The 15,634-nt window shown below is 37.3% G+C and overlaps 1 pseudogene; it reads right to left on the bottom strand.

Annotated features, from left to right (window-relative positions):
- Positions 1-200: 200 nt before the first annotated feature.
- Positions 201-14,103, bottom strand: LOC117272998 (uncharacterized; annotated as a pseudogene).
- Positions 14,104-15,634: the final 1,531 nt, after the last annotated feature.

Raw genomic sequence — 15,634 nt, 5'->3', positions numbered from 1 at the left:
ATCAAAATAATATTAAGTGTTACGCATAGCAACACCATGGAACTTCTTTGTCAGTATTAACACAACCTAGAGTAAGGAGTTTTCATGTATTATAAATTTCACGTTTAGGAAGTGCGAAGTAAAAATATTTTCTCATTAAAGATGCTCAATCGAAAATACAAATATTAGTAAAAATTTGGAGTATTACAACTCTCTCCCCCTTAAATAAATTTCGTCCCGAAATTTACCTGGCACTAGTTCCTAAACAAATGTGGATATTGAATTCGCATATCCTCTTCTCGCTCCAGGTAGCTTCTTCGCCAGAATGATTTTCCCAAAGAACTTTCACTATGGGGATGCTCTTGTTTCAAAGTTCCTTTAACTCACGCGCTAAGATTTGGATAGGTTCTTCTCCATATGTTAAATCAGGATTGACCTCTATAGATTCAATAGGAAGAACATGAGATGTATATGAGCGGTATCTTCTAAGCATAGCAACATGGAAGACGTTGTGGATCTTGTCTAACTCTGGTGGAAGAGCTAGTTTATAAGCAACTGGGCCAACTCTCTCAAACACTTCATAAGGTCCAATAAATCGTGGACTAAGTTTACCTTTTTGGCCAAATCTCATAATCTTCTTCCATGGAGAAACCTTTAAAAATACCTTATCACCCGCTTTATACTCAATTTCACGCCTCTTAAGATCAGCATAAGACTTTTGTCTGTCTAAGGCAATTTTTAAGCGATCCTTGATGATTTTTATCTTATCTTCAGTTTGTTGAACAATCTCAGGACCCATAAATTTTCTTTCACCAACCTCGTTCCAACAAAGAGGCGTTCTGCATTTTCTCCCATACAAAGCTTCATAAGGAGGCATGCCTATACTTGATTGGTAGCTATTATTGTAAGCAAATTCTATCAGGGCTAAGTATTTGTCCCAACTACCCTCAAACTCAATAATGCAGGATCGAAGCATATCCTCCAAGATTTGTATTACCCTCTCAGACTGGCCATCTGTTTGTGGATGGAAAGCGGTACTAAAATTCAACCTAGAACCCAAAGCTTCTTGCAAGCTAGACCAAAATCTGGATGTAAACCTTGGATCTCTATCAGACACAATAGAAACAGGGATTCCATGCAGCCTCACAATCTCATTAATGTATAATTCTGCCAAATGTTCCAGTGAGTAGTCCATTCTGATTGCCAAGAAATGAGCACTTTTAGTTAGTCTATCTACAATGACCCAAATTGCATCATGATTCCTTTGGGTGCATGGAAGTCCAGAAACAAAGTCCATCGTTATCCTTTCCCATTTCCACTCAGGTATTGACAAGGGTTGCAGTAGACCAGTTGGGACTTGATGTTCAGCTTTTATTTGTTGACATACCAAGCATTTAGAAATGAACTCTGCAATGTCTTTCTTCATACCACTCCATCAGTAGTGCTCCGTGATGGTCCGGTACATTTTATTACCTCCAGGATGCATTGCATAAGGCGAACAATGTGCTTCAATCAAGATCTGCCTCCTCAATTCATCATCATTAGGAACACACAACCTATTTTTATAAAATAAGGTATCATCTTTCTTCAATATAAAATCTGACTCTCTTCCATTTTGGACTTCTTCAACCCGTTTCACAAGCTTCTCATCTAACTTTTGCACTTCTTGGACCTGCTCAAGTAAGACTTGCTTGACTTGCAAATTAGCAATGATAGAACCATTAAAATTTAATGAAAGACAAACATTCATGGCTCTTAATTCAAGAAGCAAGGGCAAAGGACTTAGAGTTAAACTTGCAAGGGAATTGTGACTCAATGCATCTGCAACCACATTAGCTTTACCAGGATGATAATCAATCGTGCAATCATAAGCTTTGATGAATTCAAGCCATCTACGTTGTCTTAAGTTTAACTCTTTTTGTGTACCCAAGTACTTCAAACTCTTGTGATCAGTAAATATGTGACATTTCTCCCTGTACAAGTAATGCCTCCAAATTTTTAAGGCAAAAACAATGGCAGCTAGTTCAAGATCGTGAGTGGGATAATTCAACTCATGCGATTTCAACTTTTGAGAGGCATAAGCAATTACTTTTCCTTCTTGCATCAAAATACAATCCAAGCCACGGTGAGATGCATCACTGTATACCACATAATCTTTACCTTCAGCTGGAAAAGAAAGTATTGGAGCTTGTGTCAACAAGGATTTGAGCTTTTCAAAGCTCTCTTGACACTTGTCATCCCACACAAATTCGACGTCTTTCCCCAAAAATTTGGTCAAAGGAGAAGCTATAATAGAGAAGCCCTTCACGAACCTCCTATAGTATCCTGCTCAACCCAAGAAACTTTTGATCTCAGTTGGAGTTTTAGGAGGTTTCCATTCAACAATAGCTTGAATCTTACTAGGATCAACCTTCACACCTTCAATTGATACAATATGCCCCAAAAATGCCACTTCACTCAGCCAAAATTCACATTTGTAAAGCTTCGCGTAGAGTTGCCTCTCTTTCAGAATTTGCATGACAATCCGGAGATACTTATCATGATATTCTCTATTCATGGAATAGACTAAAATGTCATCAATAAACATCAACACAAATTGATCAAGATAAGGCTTGAATACACGGTTCATAAGATCCATAAATACAGCAGGAGCATTTGTCAAACCAAATGGCATTACCAAAAATTCATAATGTCCATACCTGGTCCTAAAAGTAGTTTTAGGAACATCTTGCTCCCTCACGCGCAATTGATAATATCCAGACCTCAAGTCAATTTTTGAGAACAAGTTGGCACCCTTCAGTTGGTCAAACAAGTCATCTATTCTAGGCAGTGGATATTTGTTTTTGATTGTTACCTTGTTCAGCTGCCGGTAATCAATGCAAAGCCTAAGAGTGCCATCTTTCTTTTTCACAAATAAAACATGAGCTCCCCAAGGCGAAATACTGGGATGGATAAAACCTTTCTCAAGAAGTTCTTGCAATTGAGCCTTCAACTCTTTTAATTCAGCTGGAGCCATTCTATAAGGAGCGATAGAAATAGGAGTAGTTCCAAGGGCAAGCTCTATAGGAAATTCAATCTCCCTTTTTGGAGGCAACCCAAGAAGATCATCAGGAAATACAACAGGAAAGTCGCACACGATTGGTATGTCCTTAAGACTTGGACTCCCCAATCGTGTATCGACTATATGAGCAAGATAGGCATCACAACCTTGACAAATCATCTTCCTTGCCAAGACCACATAAATAATATTAGCTTTCAATGATCTTTCTCCTTGAACTACTATGTGTGAGTATGTAGGAGTTCTAAAAGTCACTTGCTTCAACCTACAATCAACTAATGCATGGTGCCTATGGAGCCAATCCATACCAACAATAATAACATAGTCTTGGAAGGGCATTTCAAGCAAGTCTGCAGGGAAGACCAGATTTTGAATCATGAATGGACAATCTTGGTAAATCCTATTAACAACAGCTTGATGACCTAATGGACTCGTGACCAACACATCAAAGTCAAGTCTTATAGATTTAACAGTATCAGGAAATGCAAGTGACGAGCAAACATAAGAGTGTGAAGATCTAGGATCAAATAATGTAACAACAGGTATGCCAAATAAGGAAAAATTTACTAACAACCACGGCTGGGCCATCTTGGTCATTCTTCTGTCTCATAGCATAGACTCGTGCAGTAGATCTCGACCTACTAGCCTGATTAGCTCCACCCGAACCCGTCGCTTGTATATTTCTAGGTCTTGCACCACTATTAGCTTGAGAATGAGTAGTGATAGGCTTTTGAACTGAGCCCTCTGTATGCGTATAAGAAAGAGGATTAGGATTAGGACAATCCTTCACTTTATGATCCATACTTCGACAATTAAAACAAGCACCAGAAGCTCTTCTGCAGACACCATAGTGATTCTTTTCGCGCTGTGCACAAGTAGGTGTATAAGTTTTGCCTTGTCCATAACTTGGAGTACTAGCAGTAGAGAAATTTGGATTATTCTGCTTATGATATGATGACTTCTGTGCACTTTCAGTCTTGGAATAGTCAAACTTTCCCTTCTTGGATGGACCGCCATAATCTGAATTACCCTTCCTAAACTTGTTTTCTCTCCTACTAGCTTCTTCCATGTCAATTCTTTCCCAAGTAAGAGCAGCTGAAATTAGCTTGGAAAAATCCTCAAGTTGCAAGATTGCCACAGATTTTCGAATGTAACCATTCAAACCTTTTTTAAATCTTCTGCACTTGTCTCTTTCACCATCAATAATACCTCCAGCATAGCGAGAAAGCCTGAGAAATTTTTGTTGATACTCTGCAATAGACATACTACCTTGTCTTAAATTCAGAAACTCTTTTTTCTTTGCATCACAGTAGACAGGAGGGACATATTTCGCACGAAATGCTTTCACAAAGTTATCCCAAGTCAGCACCGGAGGTTTTGCTTTTGTATTTGGCACACTTACCCACCAATCATAGGCATCTTTTTTGTAAAAGATAGATAGCATATTTAAATTTGGCAGCATTAGTACACTCTAGTTGTTCAAAGACTCTCTCCATGCGCTCGAGCCATTGTTCAGCTACCGTGGGATCAGTAGTGCCTTCAAATTCGACTCCACCCATTTTCCTCATCTTCTCAAAATTCATTTCACTAGGTTCTGACATTGTCCCAGCCAAGTGACGAAAGAACTCAGCCATCTGCTGAAATGGAGGAGTCATAATAGGAGTACTATGACCCATTGCTCTTGGATTATTGTCCACTTCATTTTCACTAAGACGATGATGATTTAGGTTAGGCAAGGGTACCTCATCTCCTTCTTGGAGGTTAGGTGGAGCATTATAATGGGCCTGACTTTCATCAACAGATTCAATAGCTCTATTCGAAGAAGAGGCCATATTAAATTCCTATAAAAGATAAGATCACACTGCATTAGGGACATGTACACGATGCATATGCACAAGTAACACATCAAATTACATTAAACAAGTATGCTAAAATTTATAATCTCCAAGTCATTTTTAAGAAAGAAAATAACAAAAATATTAGGTACGATCACAACAAAAATTCTAGAATCACAAACCTAGGCTCTGATACTAAAACTTGTAGCAACCCCTTTGGGAGGGTGCTACTTACGAAACAAATCTAATTTACTACTTACAACATTAAGAAGATATTAATTAAAAAATATTCAGAATAATTTAGTAGCGAAAATAGGCCCATGCGATGAGGTCCAAAGTGCAATATTTTTATTTTCGAAAATACTCTTCATAATTTTTTATTTTTTTAAAAAAATGAAATACAATGTCAAAATTTCAACATAAGGTGATATAACCCTTCTTCAATAATCAACACATTAAAGCAACTTCCTAACAAAATTATACTTTCTTTCGACATCACTGCAAGTTTGTATTGTACATAAATTTCAAACTATCGGGTATAAAAAGGAAAACTAGTTTTCTCCTTTGTACATATATATAAGACAAAGTGTAAATTTAACATATTACAAGACTTGAGTTATTAATACACCTTAAAATAAGTTACCAAATTCAAGTTACAAGATTTTGGTCTTAATATCCAAGCCTCCAAATAACATACATAAGTGTGACATATATATCATGTACAAGTCCCAAAACTATACAAAACCATAGTGCATATGCAAATGTGATCTCCATAAGTTCTCCCAAAAAGACTACTTCATAAAGTCATCTTCAAATTTCACCCCGTACATTACCTACGATAGAAAATAACTATTGCTAAGTATAAAGCTTAATGGCGTATAAACTTTGGGGGTTTGGAGCTATTAACTTCTCAAATTCTCATTTTTAGTCATAGGTAGCTCAAATGAAATATAATTTAAAACAAGCAAACAAATATATCAAAAGTATCAAATATCAACCCTTGAAGTGTTTCCATTTATCAATAACTATCTTCAAGATTCAAGAGTTGAGAATGTGTATACTATCAATCCAAGAAAGCTTGTCAAATATCTATTTTTTTTGCCCAATATGTACGTCATGCCATCACACTAAGCAAAATCAGATATCAAGATGGACCGAAACCCAAAATCAAGTAGGGTCAAAACCCAACAGTCAAGAGAATCAAGAACCATATTAAAAATGGCTTCCTAGTTCGTACTTAACACGGACAAGTTCTATAATTTAAGACGAACTACAAATTCAAAGTCAAGATGGCAAAGGATCCAAATCAAGAGGCATGCCAATATGAGTGACAAAGTCACTTCCACAAGAAGGACAAAGTCCCAACAAGAATGCAAAATGATCAAACAATCCGTATGAGTTGGCGATTTAGCAAATATCTTGCAATACTTGATATAACACGAATACAATGCTATTAATTGAAGAGAAGAAAAATAAAATATCAGGTTATTTCAAAATATTTCGGCAAGTAAAAAGAGCACAAAGTTTATACACAAACCTTGGTGTTTTATCACAAAATAGTTCAACCACAACTTGAGGATGTTCGAATCGTCTACGCCCTAAACAAACCAAATCCGTCCACTTCCCCTTAGCTTTTACAAGGATATATATTCCTTAAATACATAATACAATATCTATATAATTTCAGTGATTTAACATGTCAAACTAAACATTATATTGGTAAACATTACCCAAAATATTTGAAACAGAAATTCTGGACAGTATCACTGTCTCGTGTTGTGACTCAGATTTGAAGATGAAAAAGGACAAACTAGACTGTGTGGTCTTCTTTACAGTTGTAGATATGTGTCTTAGAGTTTCAGAATATCTTGAATAACCCCCATATCAATTTTGTACAAAAAGTTATGCTAAACTTACTAACAGTAGTATAGGGAGGGTTTGTAAAACAGAAAATCTGGGCAGCACCTGCCCTATACTTTATTACCTATTTTCGGGTACATAAAAGACAAATCAGGTTTTGCTTACTTCATAAGAGTTATAGATATATGAAATAGCTTTCCAGAAAGTCCTAGATCACTTAAAACGGAGCTCTATACAACACGATATGGAGAAAATACTAATAGCTGTGTAGTGTAAAAACGGGTTTAGTAACTTACCACAAAAGAGAGGAGCAACTTGAGCTTCACCAAAAACGAATTTTGCTGGTTGGTTTAGTGGAAATTTATGGTGGTTTCCATGAAGATTTCGGGTGATAAGAAGGAGAGAGGGTAGGGGTCTTTTTCTTTTTCGTGAAAGAATGAAAATGGGGAGTTTATGAAAGAATAAGTCAATCAAAGTTGTCTTTAAGAATTTTGGATATATATGAAATAAAAATGGCTGCCCAACTACTAAATATCCTTAGATAAATACAAAAGAGTGACAGCCCAAAAACTTAATTATAATGTATTTAACAATAATTTATCAAAATAATATTAAGTGTTACGCATAGCAACACCATGGAACTTCTTTGTTAGTATTAACACAACCTAGAGTAAGGAATTTTCATGTATTGTAAATTTCACGTTTAGGAAGTGCGAAGTAAAAATATTTTCTCATTAAAGATGCTCAATCGAAAATGCAAATATTAGTAAAAATTTGGGGTGTTACAATCATAGATATGCTAATTAGAACAGAATGGAATAAACATTGCAAAGTTTGAAAAACTAACCAGTTATTGCTCAACAAACAAGAAAAGAACAGCAATATGACCCAGAATCCCAGATGCGTCTAGTTCCCAAGGGTTTCAAAGAACCCAGGGCAGTGCTCACTCCCAAGAAAGGTCAAATAAGTAGGAAATCTTGTGGCCTTGGCTTTCAGCCGGCCAAGATTCAAAAACAAGAGAATCACTGAACATAGAGTAAAGCCCTAATTTTTTTTAGTAGTGATTTTTAGCGATTGAAGTCCTCTTTAGAAGGGAATGGGGGAGGGGTTTATATAGTAGTAAAATCGAACATCAAACAAGGGAGACATAGTGATTTAAGCAACAAATAAGATAAATAAACATGCAAATCAGTCAAAAAATCAGTTTAAGGGATCTGTAAACCCTAGTTTTTAGGGAAAGTGAAAATCAACAGAATATAAACAAATAATCGGACTCACAGTAGCATAGGACGAATATAGAAAGAATAATACTCAAAATCAGGGGTTTGAACCAATTTTAGTTCGATTTTGAAGAGATCTTCTTGCCATGTTTAGGTAAGCACTATAGGAGAATAGCCAGTACCCAAAAGGGGTCGAATATGGTAAGAAGTCATAATTAAATCCCATACTCAGTGGGATTAGGAGAAGATTTTAAGGGCGGCAGTTTTAGGGTTCTTTAGAGAGGGAGGGGAGGTTGAGAGAATATGAAGGCGGTGGGTTATGGGATTATGGGTTAGGGTTTCTGGGAGGGTAATTAAAAAGGAGAGAAATAACAAGGTCCGTTGATCTTGAGAGATCAACGGCCAGGATTAAAAAAAGTGAGTGGGGCGGGTCAATTAACGAGTACCGACCGCGTGTTTGAGTTAAGGGGTTGTTGGTTTGGGCTTGGTTTATTGGGCTAGGGTATTGGGGGTTTTGGGCCATTTATTTGGTTCGAAATTGTTTAGAAATTGGGGCTAGTTTTTAAATACCCAATATTTATCAAAACATAATTTATAAAAGTAATTAATAAATAACAAAAATATTATTTGTGCACTAAAATGATTGAAAATAATAACTTGGCATTATAAAAATATAAAAAATTATTTTAGCACAAATAATGTAATTATACATGAATATAGGCTATTATTGCAAAAATATGCAATTAGCTTAAAAATGCAAATGTAATTATTAAAAAAATAGCGTAAAATGTTATAAAACATAAATGTTAGTGTACAAAATAAGTTTTGATGATTAAATCTTCATAAAAATAATTTTAAGGATAATTATTGGATATTTATACAATAAAATGCAGAAAAAATTTAATTTAAAGCTTTTAAAATTTATGGAAAATTATGAAAAAATATTTGTATAGGTTTATAAACTAAATGATGATGCAAATATACTATTTTTGAAACTATATATATTTTAAAAATATGAGAAAAAAATTGGGTATCAACAACGACCTTTAAAAGCATGCGATGAAGACCCTTAAAAGCTCGCGCAAAGATCCTTATAAGCTCGTGGTCAAGATCTTTAAAAGTTCATAGTGAAGACCTTTAAAATTCGTGGCGAAGATCCATAAAAGTTCGTGGTAGAAATATTTAAAAGTCGGCAATGGGGACTCTTTAAAGTTTGCCACGAGCACCTTCAAAAGTTCAAGACACGCACCTTTAAAAGTTCGAAACATACGCCTTTTAAAAGTTCGGAACAAAAACCTTAAAAATCTGAATGCCTTTAAAAGTTTGAGACGAATACCTTTAAAAGTTCGCAACGAAAACATTTAAAATTTAGAATGCCTTTAAAAAGTTCGAGACGAATACCTTTAAAAGTTCGCAATGAAAACCTTTAAAACAAAGTCTGACACAGACATCTCTATTTGTTTTTTTACGTTTGAGGCGAATTTTTTTTTTTTTACTTATCCATGCTCTCTTTCAAGATTGTGATTGTTACTCTTCCCTTTTGACTTAGGTACTAACAATTTTTTTTTTTTTTATGCAGCTTGAACATGATTTACTTCAGAGACTCAGCATCCTCTTCCTCCACGTTGGAAATTTCAGATTTGCACAGCTTTACCCAAATATTTGTATCTTAGTGTAGGAACGTCGAAATTATGAACCGTTTGATTTCATGAAAACAAAACTTCAAAATCTAAAACTTATCAAACATTTTGAGAATAGCCTCAGATATTATTTTGAATATAACTTTAGATTCCAACACGTTGATAGTTTCAGATTTGCGCAGCTTCACCAAAATATTTGTATCTTAGTGTAGGAACAACAAAATCATGGACCGTTAGATTTGTCGAAAACAAAACTTCAAAATATAAATATATCCAAATTTCAAGATTTAATACCTTAAGGATAGTTTCAGATAATATTTCGAATTCAACGTAAAATTTTGACACGCTGAAGATTTCAAACTTGCGCGACTTCATCAAAACTTTTATATCTTGATGTAGGAATGTCAAAATCACGAACCGTTTGATTTTATGAAAACAAGACTTCAAAATCTAAAATCTTTCAAAATGTAGGATTTAATACCTTAAGAATAGTTTTAGATAGTATTTCGAAATCAACATCAGATTTTAATATACCGACAGTTTCGAATTGGCGTGACTTCGCCAAAACTTTTATGTTTTGGTATGGAAGCCTCAGGATCACAAGACATTTTTCTTGATATCAATCCAAATTTAAGAGCTCCATTCTCACAAATATCTTAGGTTCAAGTCTCACTGAATTTAAAATGTGATGCCCAAGAATCTTTCTTCTTATATTTATGCTCCCTTTTGACGCCTATCTCCCCCCCCCCCCCCCTTAGGGTAGTGAGCGGATATGAAGACCAACAAACTTGAAGGTTATGCGAACATGAAGACATAGCGAATTCCCAGAATTTGATGAAAATATTGTCATCATTTCAGTGAAGACACTATTTTACCATAGCAACTTACCCCCTTTAAATCAAATGGAATCCAAAGCTTAAGAGAAGAATGGTATCTCAGCTCAATTTTTAAGTGCTGATTGAATGAATTACATTCCATCGTACTTCATTCGAATGATGATTGGGGCACTATGTATCTTTTGAACTCATGCGACTGAACTTATAATGAAACTCTAAGCTGCCTACGTACCTCGGTGGAGAGGATCAAGTCATACCATAGTTCAGAATGGGTGATTTTTTTTATTTTTTTTATTTTTTTTTATTTTTATTTCTTATGTCATAACTTTTGCCTAGGCTGCCTCTTTCGAGGTTTTCAACATAGCAGACTCTTTTTTTTATATATATATATGTCCTAACTTTTGCCTAGGCTGCCTCTTTCGAGGTTTTCAACCTAGCAGACTCTTTTTTTTGGTAAGCCGTACACAGTTTAGACTCATGCGGGCTAGGAGTGTAGGAACGTGCAGCTTAGGCTCATGCATCAAGGAGCGTTGCAACTTCAAGGATAATACTTCTTCAAAAACGTTTCATTGATAGGGCCGATTCTCATGCCATCTACATCAACTAGCTTATAAGCCCCACTTGAGTAAGCTTCTTGTACGATATATGGCCCATCCTATTTTGAAGTGAACTTCCCTACAGGTTTATGGGAAGTAATTATGGGTCTTCGTACGGGAAGGACTTAATCTCCCACTTGAAAGGATCTCGGGCGTACTCTTTTATTGAAGGCACGAGACAATCGAGCTTGATACCATTCAAGACTCTGTGGAGCTTCCAACCTCTTCTCATCAAGAGCCTCCAACTCTGCTAATCGAAGTCGAGCATTTTCTTCATCAGTGATCCCTTCTTGGATAGCTAATCGTAATGAAGGTATTTGACTCTCAAGTGATAAGACGACTTCGACTCCATAAACGAGTGCATAAGGGATCGCTTGTGTTGGTGTGCGGTGAGTTGTCCTATATGCCCACAAAGCTTCTTCCATATGGTCATGCCAGTCTCGTTTGGATTTAGAGACGACTTTCTTTAACAAGTTGCGTAGAGTCTTTTTGAATGCCTCGGCTAGTCCATTGGCGGCAACATTGTACATAGAAGAGTTGCGTTGCTTGAAGCCAAAGAGATCACAAATCTTGTTCATCAACATATTGTCCAATGGCTTGCCATTATCCGTTATTATGTAACGAGGAATGCCAAAGCGATAGATTATGTTTACTCGGATGAAACTTGCAATATTCTCCTTCTTTACTTCCTTAAGAGCAACAACTTCAGCCCATTTCGTGAAGTAGTCAGTTGCATCCAAGATTTATAGGTGCCCACCGGAGGACTTTGGTAGTGGTCTAATAACATCTAATCCCCAAGCGTCAAACAGCCAGGATGTAACAGTCGGATGTAACACTTCAGGAGGTTGATGAATAAAATTTGAATGAAATTGGAAAGCCTTGCATCTTCGAGCGTAGTCCAAGCAATCTTTCACTATCGTTGGCCAATAATATCCCATCCTTTTTATATGGAAGTGGAGCTTTGGTCCAGACTGGTGTGACCCACATACCCCAGAATGTGCCTCTTGCAGAGCTTGGAGTGCCTCTTCTTCTTCTAAGCATCGCAAGAGTACTCCCTCGAATGACTTTTTGTATAGAGTATCTATGTAGTAAAGGAAGCGAGGTGCACGACGACGGATTTCAATCCTTCTCTTCGGATTTTCTGAAAGTATCTCATAGCTTAAGTAGTCGATAATGGGTTGTCGCCATTCTTCTTTATCAGCTTCAGAAATAGCGACAAGATGCTTGAGATTATTTTCTTCACCTTCAGCCTCATTTGGTGGCGGTACTACCCATTTATGATGACAGTAACTTGCGCTTGATCAGGAAGGGTTAACGATGAAGCTATGGCAGCTAAAACATCAACCTTCTTGTTTTCTTTCCTTGGCACATGTTGAATAGTCACGTCACCGACCCACCCCATTAATATTTTAGCATAATCATGATATGGGCGTAGTTTAGGCTTCTTGACCTCGTAACTACCTAAAAGTTGGTTGATCACACCAACTGGGAGTAACCAAATACTTGAAACTACAACTGCTTCATATGAACATCCATTTCAAGCCCAAGTATTAATGATTGATACTAAGCAACATTGTTGGAACAGAGTTGTGTCAAGGTGAAGGAGTAGGACAAGACTTTATGTGACAAATACTACGCCAGCACCAGCTCATCCGCGATGCACAATACCATCAAAGTACATCTTCCATGGAGGTTGAACTTCAATGACCATTCCATCCTCATCAGGTAGTTCGTCAGTTGGATACCAATCATCAGGTATCAGATGATCTACCAAGAAGTCTGCCAATGCTTGTTCTTTTATAGCCTTTTGAGAGATGTACAAAATCTCGAATTGTTGAAATTGGAGGTACCATCTCGCTAGTCGATCACTAAGAACAGGTTTTGACATCACGAACTTGATGGGATTTTCTTTAGAAACAAGACGAACAACATGAGCTTGAAAGTAGTGCTTCAACTTTTGAATTGAGAAGACTAGCGCCAAACACAACTTTTCAATTGGCGAATAATTCAGCTCGTTTGGTGTCATAATCTTGTTCAAGTAGTAAAGAGAGTTTTCTTTCCCCTCACTATTTTCCTGGGCCAACAGTGCTCCAACAGACCTTTCTTGCACCGCAATGTATAGTATCAATGGCTTTCCAAGTATAGGGGCTGCTAAAACCGGAGGCTTCATCAAGTAGGATTTAATGCTCTCAAAGGCATTGCTACACGCTTGGCCCCATTTGAAAGGGACACCTTTCTTCATAAGGCGACTGAATGGTTGGCACCTCCCATCTAGGTTTGAGATGAATCTCCTAAGGTACGCTAACTTTCCTTGCAGACTTTTCAATTTGTGAATATCCCGAGGCTTAGGCATTTTCAAGATTGCATCTACTTTGGCTTGATAAATTTCAATCCCTCGATGTCGGACAATGAAACCAAGGAACTTTCCGGAAGGAACTCCAAAGGCGTATTTCAATGGATTCATCCTAAGTTGGTACCTCCGGAGCAACTCAAACACCATTCTCAAGTGTTTGAAGTGGTCGCCCCTCTTTCTTGATTTTACCACCAAGTCGTCCACATAGCATTCGACAATTTTATGGAGAAGGTTGTCAAAAATATTCTGCATAGCCCTTTGATAAGTAGCACCAGCGTTCTTCAAGCCAAAAGGCATTACCCTGTAGCAATAAATATCCTTGGGGGTGCGAAATGCAGTAAGCTTTTAATATTTTTGTGCCATGCGAATTTGATTATAGCCTGGCAAACCATCCATAAACAACATTGCCTCATACCCAGTAGTAGAATCAATCATCAGCTCTGGAATAGGAAACGAAAATTCATCTTTGGGACACGCATTATTGAGATCCCTGAAGTCGACACACACTCGAATCTGGCCATTCTTCTTCCTTACAGGGACAATACTTGAAACCCACGTTGGGTATTCAACTTCCCAAATCAATCCAGCTTTAACGAGTTTGTTAACTTCAGTTTCAATCAGGGGAACCAAGTCTGACCTAAAGTACCTTTGAGCTTGCATAACAGGACGAGCGCCATTCTTGACCGCAAGGTGATGGACTGCTACTTTAGGGTCCAAGTCAGGCATTTTTTTGTAACTCCAAGCAAATACATCCCTAAATGCCTTGAGTAACTCAATATAAGTGCTTTCTTCATCAACTTCTAGTAAAGCACTTAGGTAGGTGGGTCTTGGTTCTTCATCAGTGCCAAGGTTAACTTCTTTTAAGGCATCAATCGTTGCCTTCACCCCTTCTTCAAGTTTCAGGGAGCATCTTTCGCATCTTCATCTTCTTGAGGGTCCCCATCATTGAAGGATATGTGATAACACGGTGAAACATCATCCAATTTCTCATCATCCTCCATTAAAGATAAAACACCATGCTCGCCTTGTGCAATAACATGATACGAACAACCCACAATTTCTTCGTCTTTATTACGTTGTTTAGTGTAGACCATGGTGTATGGATTCACCTTCAGTACCTCATCACACGAAACCATGACTTTTGTTTTTTGCTTCATTCTAGAAGGAACCAAGCTTTGGAAATCCTTAGAGATCTTCTGAATTTTGGGCGAAGCGGGTGTTCTTGTATTTTGATAATTTCTCTGGAAATTATTCCCCTTCTTTAATGGACCCAATCTCTCAAATACGGAAGTTCTCACAGTTGATTTTCCAAGTCGATCAAAGACAAAAGGCCTGTTAGAAGTGGCAGATTCGTCTTCTATAGTGATATAATTGTTGGTCGCCCTTCTAATAGAGATGCGCACTAGTGACAATTGCTTGTATCCCAAACCTTCACATGGTTGCATCGTCACAGCTTCTGATGGGAGCTTCCCTAACTTTGATGGCTCATTGGGATTGTATTCAGCTTTTGCAAAAAGCCTATAAGCGTTAGGATCAAAACCTTCATCTGTTCGATTTGTAGGGAGTGACACATTCTGCAAACGATTTTGGGCCACAAACCCTGCAAGTGGCTTTGAGGACAACTTCACTGCCTCAATTCGTTTTACCGGAAGAGTTAACTCCTTTAGCATGTTAGTTTGGAGATTAGATGATTCACCTACATCTTTCTTCCTTTTAGGGACATATTGGAGTGCAGGACTTACTTTCTTGCCATAAGACGCAATATCCCCTCTATAAGATTTATTCGAGTTAGGTTGTACCTCCTTAATAGCAGCTTTGACTCTACCAGCAGTCTCCTTAATAGTTGTGGGCTCGTTATTCTTACTTTTCATGCCATCATTAGCTTTTAGCTCCTTCACAATGCGGTTCTTCAAGTAGAACTTTGCATCGGCAAAGTGTGATAGCCTCGGTGAATGGCTCATTATCAGCAACTATCTTCTTCTCGACTTCAGCCTCGTAGTATTTTAAACATTGATGTTAGGTAGATGGAACTACTTTATTCTCATGTATCCAAGGCCTTCCAAGCAAGACATTGTATGAAGTCTTTGCATCGATCACATGCAGCCATGCACTTGATTGCATATCTTCAATGGTGATTCCTAGCCTGATCGCGCCTATGGCTCTTTGCCCCCCTTGGTTGAATCTTTGGATCATCACACGACTTTCTAAGAGTTCGTTCATGGGAATACCAAGTTCTTTCACATTGCGAATTGGCAAT

Source organism: Nicotiana tomentosiformis, chromosome 7, assembly GCF_000390325.3.
Source record: "Nicotiana tomentosiformis chromosome 7, ASM39032v3, whole genome shotgun sequence".
In the NCBI taxonomy this organism is placed as follows: domain Eukaryota; kingdom Viridiplantae; phylum Streptophyta; class Magnoliopsida; order Solanales; family Solanaceae; genus Nicotiana; species Nicotiana tomentosiformis.
Note: the sequence above shows the minus strand (reverse complement) of the source record. Positions and strands in the feature narration are given on the sequence as shown.